The 6,336-nt window shown below is 33.0% G+C and overlaps 1 long non-coding RNA gene across 5 annotated transcripts in view; it reads right to left on the bottom strand.

The window, feature by feature from the left end:
- Positions 1–2,149: 2,149 nt before the first annotated feature.
- Positions 2,150–6,336, bottom strand: part of LOC107979936 — a 35,211-nt gene continuing 31,024 nt past the window's right edge. For 4 of the 5 annotated variants that reach the window (XR_003488500.1, XR_003488499.2, XR_003488496.2 and 1 more), the window contains 2 exons: positions 5,905–6,030; positions 2,894–4,690 (listed from right to left, as the gene is read on the bottom strand). This is a non-coding gene — a long non-coding RNA (uncharacterized LOC107979936). Of the gene's footprint in view, positions 2,190–2,893; positions 4,691–5,904; positions 6,031–6,336 lie in introns of those variants that run through there. The other variant, XR_003488497.2, reaches the window with a different exon arrangement.

Raw genomic sequence — 6,336 nt, 5'->3', positions numbered from 1 at the left:
GAGTAGGGAAAAATTGATACATGAACTGTAGTGATCCTTGCAGCTGTAATAGTCCATGATTCATTTAATGTTGATTACAAAATGCTAACACTGAACATCTCCAGATGCTGGTAAATAAGGTAAGGCACATTTACCAGTGTTAAAATATACATCGAAAATTATTCATCATCACCTATTTAATTTGTACTTCTCCCCTCAATTAAAGTGCCATCTATGAAGAAAGAGATAATGTTTGTACAAAAATCCACAAAATGTATCTTATTAAAGAAACTGGTAAAGATTCATAAGAAACAATTCAGAAATTTCTTTCTAACAAAGGCAATGGAACAAAGACTATCTGGAGTACTTCACAATTAATCCTCTATCTTTACTTACTTTAATACTTGTGATCATACCCTTAGTGGGTTTATTTGTTTGTTTTTTTCCTGTCTTCCTGGGATTTTTTGATTAATTGAATTTCTTCTCTGTTTTATACATGTACACAATGCATTTTTATTACTCCAATTCCTTATATAGCTTCCTCAAAAATCCTTTTTCTTTTTTGGTGTGTATTTATTTTTTATTTTTATAATTGTCATTAGACCAATTTTAAATTAGAAACAAGCTTCTTTCAAAAATGATGTCTTTTTGTTTTACGATTCATTGAGTTTAACCAGGCTTATCTATATGTATATAGGTATAACTATCCACTGGTGTCTACTGAACTTACCAGTGGGTGTACAACTTAAGGCAATGTCTGCCTTCTTTAAGTATGCATCAATTTTCAATAGTTTTCTAGAGAAATCTAGGGCACCATGAATCCTCCCTTACCCATGACTGACTGTTGACAAGCCAGATATTGTACAGGACCAATTCAAAGGTTGCAACCATTATAGGTTCATTATTGTAACATTTGTGTCATGTCTAGAAACGACATTTTGAAGTCCTTCTGCTCATCTTCTAATTCTTATCCTCTATCTATCATCTCCTTTGCAATGTTCACCAAGCCTTAAAGATGGTAATATAAATGTCTAAATTAAATGTTCTCAGCACCTTGTGCAGCCATGATCATGGCATTTACTACCTTTCACTGTAATTAGAAGCTTCTCTGATTAAGACTAGGAATAGAATTTGAACAACTCATTTAAAATTAGGCTATAAAACTGAGCTAAGAGCTTTCAAAATTTAAAGCAATATATAATAATGGCTAGTAACCATCTAAAATATTTTCAACAAATTTAGGCAATACAAAATTGAGACAAAAATTCTGAGACTCCACCTTAGCTGAATCAAAATGATCCCAATAAAAAATTTAAATGATCCAAAGAAGAATCTTTATACACTATCAATATGTGTGTAAATCAGTTTAGCAACTGTTTGTCTGATTTGTATTTCCTTTTGTACTTATAAATATTAAAAGTTTTGATGGAGTAAATATAGTCCACATAACCAATAAGATGAATACTTTTCTGTAACTTTTCTTCAGGTTTTGTGATAAACCCATGTAGATATAATTCTCCCACATACAGTAATATTAACTTACACTCTGGGACTAAGACTTTATGAGTACAAACAGTTATTTTATATTCAAGACTAATTCAATTATAAGACTGTGAAATCTGTTGTAAAACTTGTTCCCTTATCTTCAAGATAAATTTTTTTCAGATTTTTAAATTTTGAATTAGAAATAAGATTGTTTTACATGTCAATCCCAGTTCCCTCTCCCTCCCTTCTTCCCCTACCACTCTCCCCCAACTAAAATTTCTACTTATCACATATCCTTTCTGCTCCCCAGGGAGGGTGAGACCTTCCATAGGGGGTAATCAGAGTCTATCATATCCTTTGGGATACAGCCACCCCTGTGTGTCTTGGCTCAGGGATTATCCCTCTATGTGGAATGGGCTCCCAAACTCCACACCTATGCTAGGGATAATTACTGATCTACTACAGGAGGTCTCATAGATTTCTGAGGTCTCCTCACTGAAAACCATGTTTCTGGGGTCTAGATCAGTCCCATGCTGGTTTCCAAGCTATCAGTCTGGGGACCAAGAGATCCCCGTTGTTCAGGTCAGCTGTTTCTGTGGGTTTCACCAGCCTTGTCTGGACCCCTTTGCTTATCACTCTCGGCCTTCTCTGCAACTGGATTCCAGTTCAGTTCAGTGAATAGTTCTGGGTATCTGCTTCTACTTCCACCAGCTGCTGGATGAAGGCTATAGGATGGAATATAAGTCAGCCATCAATCTCATTATCAGGGGAGGGCATTTAAGGTAGCTTCTCCTCTGTTGCTTAGATTGTTAGTTGGTGTCATTTTTGTAGATCTCCAGACATTTCCCTAGTCATGATAAATTCTAATTTAAAATCTACAGTATCATACTACCTAATAAAAATGTATTCAGAGAAACTTTCTACAATTTTTAAGTTTTCTAAGGACAACTGCTAAAGTAAGCTAGATTCAGTGATTCCACATTATCCACAAATATTTGTATTCCAAACTGACTTTTGATGGCTGTATGCCAAAAGGAATAGATATTTGCATTTACATAAATTAACTCTAAAATATGAATTTGTCAAAAAATTCAAGGGATTATTGTTTTTCATTATGGGCATCAAGATACTTAGGGAAAGATAATTGCCCTCTGCCATTTATGTGTATAGTGCTGCTACTGCTGTTTTGGATATTCTGATTAAAATTTAATCTGATTTTCACAAACTTTATAGAAATACACTAACAAAGAGTTTCTTTCCTTTATATAAAAACACAGTTATATGTGATTGCTTGCATGGGTACATGAAAGATGGGTGAATATAAGAAGGTATGTTTTTTGTAGGTTCCAATAAAGAATTCCAATAAAGAATGAACAAGTTTAGTATTTACACTATATTTTATCTTCCAATCTCTCAAGCAAACAGAGCAAACCGTCCATTTTGTTTATTTCACAATTGCAGAGAATCACTGTGTCTCTTCCTCTCATACACCACAAAATAGCACAATGTGTAAATATAAGAAATCACAGGAACCATCATCTTGACTAGTTTTCACAATAGAAAGTAGACAATGTTAGTATCTCCTTTCAGTATACATCTAGTTATATATCTATCATCCATATATGTCAAGGACATTCCTATCTCTCTACAACTTTAACCACTGCAGAAACCTTAAGTCAATACTCTCTTATATCTTTCATTAATAGAAAATTTTAGTCATTTTCCTTAACTATGTTCCTTTCACAACACTAGGCTATGCAAAATTTAATAGCCACACTAATCAACTAGAAGCATGACCAAAATAATGTCATTTCATAATGACAAAGATTTTGCAGTGACTTATTAGTAAGTGACTACCTCATCTGTCCTTCATAGACTTCTTTTGATGGTTCTTCTTTCTATATAGTATCTGTTATCTAAACTAGTCTACAGGGTATGGACACATTTTTAGCTCTGTGCCTCTTTTCATTACCCCTTCTAAAGTATTGTTTTCTTACATCACCTCATAACAACATTCCATTTGTTTTTCACAATTTCATATCCAAGTCCAGACACTAAATATTAAATTAATATTAGGAAAATATAATGTTATAATAATGGGTAACTATTATTAGTAATAGTCCTGTGATGTTAATTCCTACTCAAAATACAATCAATTCTACTAGAACTGTGTGATGGAATATAGCTTTAAATGAAAAGGTTTTCATGGGGCTGAACAAAGATGTAGATTTAACTTCAACTCTATTATCAGAACAATTTCTTGGGGAAATTATTTACTCAATCAGTATATAATATTGAGAGATACTAATTATACAAGGAAATTTAGAACATTATATAAATAATGATGTAATCTAAATATAATGTTTGACGTATCTGTACTTGATAGATAATTTTTTTCTAAATGCTTTTCCGATAGTATTCCACTGTATTTTACAACACACTGTTCCTGCTAAAAGCTTTGTTGTCAGTCTATTTTAATTCCTTGGTAAGTAATATGTCTTCTTTTGCTTCCTTTCTTTGACTTTTATGTCTCATTTCCCTGACAAATGACTAGTTGTAAATTGCTTTCAATTAGTTCTACTCAGTCTATTCTGTGCATATTGATTCTTTACCTTTATATATTTCACAAGTTCTAGAAAACTCAAGATATTACTTGTATTGTTTATTTTTAGCATGTTTTTCCATTATTAATTACAGTTAGACACTTACTGGATAGTCTATCATTTAGCCTGAAACATTAAAATCTTTATCTTTCTGTCCTGTATACTATGAAAAATTTCTAGAACTTCATTCCAAATAATTTTTCTATTTTTATTTGTCTAGTCTACCATCTAAACTGTTCACAGCCAAGTGTAGTAGCACATGCCTTTAAGAATGTGAATATGTAAGTTTAAGTAGTCAAAGTCATCCTTGAACACAGAGTTCAGGGTCAACCAGTGACATGCGACATTGTCCCAAAAAATCAAATAAAATCTATTCCTATGATTACCTATTATCTAAGCACTTATGCATTGGATTTGCTTCATAGATTCTATTTATTATAAACACACATGATCACAGTAGTGGTTTGAAACAAAATGGCCTTCAAAGAGAGTGGCACTATTAGGAGCTGTGTCTTTTTTGGAATATTAGTGGCCTTGTAGGAAGAGATGTGTCACTGTAGGGATGGGCTTGGAGGTCTCCAACAGTCAACTTATCCCCAGTATCACAGTTTTCTTCCTTTTGTCTGCAGAACAAGATGTAGAACTCAGCTCCTTCTCCAGCATCATATCTGACTGCATGCCACCATGTTGTACCATGATGGTCATAGACTAAAACTCTGAAACTGTAAGCCAGCCCAATTAAATGATTTACTTTATAAAAGTTGCTGTGGTCATGGTGTCTCTTCACAGCAGCAGAAACTCTAACTAAGACAATCACTTTGAACATTCTCTTACTAGTCCCATAGTTTTGAATTTATTTATTGAAACATTTTCAACAAAGTATGTGTCATATTAGAGACTATAAATCTGTAAATCTTTTGATGTATATACTTAGTGTCTTCTTATACTCATGATTTTACATAGCATGTTCCAGATTTTCATTTTACACGAGGTAAACCTTAAGTCACGAGAACATCTGTTAGTTAGTCACGAGACATGTGTTAGCAATGTTTTTCTGCAGACAGTTCCCTGTTCATTTGTACTTGGAGCCTACAAATGTTCCTAAGATGGTGCCAATCTAGGGTCCCATATATTCCCAATGTCAACACTGTCAACTCTTTCATCTTAACATTAAGCCAAAGGTTAGTTCTTCTAATTTCATGCTTATTTTAGTATTTTGACTTCTTACTCACTTCTTTTGCTATTTATTTACTATCACTCTCTTTACATGCTGATTTTGGTTTATGTACTTTTAGTGTGGAAGTGACTTGAAATGGTACTTCATGTAACAAGTGCAAATGAGAATAAAAATAGTTTGATATACAATGAATTGTATTACTATCTGCTTTAGGAAATATTTCCTATTCACATGTATTGAAAGGTTAGAGGTCATATAAAATTTTATTACTGCATATAATGGTTGACATGTATTCACTTTTATGTTTCTCATATATATATATATATATATATATATATATATATATATATATATATGCATGTATAAATTAAAAAAAATATTTTTTGGTTGTGAGCCTAGCCTATAACAGCTGAGCCATTTCTCCAGCTCAAAAACCTTGAAAAGACTAAGATTATATGCATTCATGTACATATAAGAAAACAAGCTATCCTACTGATGCTTGAATCTCTACAAGTGATCTTAGGTATCACAAACTATACCTGATCAGTTAAGAAAACAAACAAGAACAGGTAGGTAAGGAAGCAGATGCAGGCCTCGGAGAACATGAGCAAAATACATTATAAAGAATAAAATCATAAAAAAAACTTTGAGATAACCTACAAAAATCCAAAGATGGTGGTACAAGCATATAATCCCAGTACTGGGGGAGTAGATGCAGGAGTATGTAGAACTCTCACTGGTCATTCCAGCCAACTGTTAAACTCCAGGATTAATGTGAGACAATATCTAAAAAAGCAAGGTGGAGAATGATGAAGGTATGTGATTAATATGTCAAACTCTTGTTTAAACACACACACACACACACACACACACACACACACACACACACACACACAGACACACTTAGATACTCCACACAAGAAAATATTAAAATACAAGTTGAGCCTCCAAATCAGACAAACAGTGCTCAATATGCTGACATTGGGGCATTAAGAAGACAGCATATCCTGATAGTTCAAAGCTCCATTATCAATATTTGTTTTTACTTTATTGTTTTATGATTTCGTACATTCTGCTCATTTGTGATACACA

The sequence above is a fragment of the Cricetulus griseus genome, chromosome X (genome assembly GCF_003668045.3).
Source record: "Cricetulus griseus strain 17A/GY chromosome X, alternate assembly CriGri-PICRH-1.0, whole genome shotgun sequence".
Taxonomy (NCBI): domain Eukaryota; kingdom Metazoa; phylum Chordata; class Mammalia; order Rodentia; family Cricetidae; genus Cricetulus; species Cricetulus griseus.
This window is presented reverse-complemented; position numbering and strand designations above follow the sequence as displayed.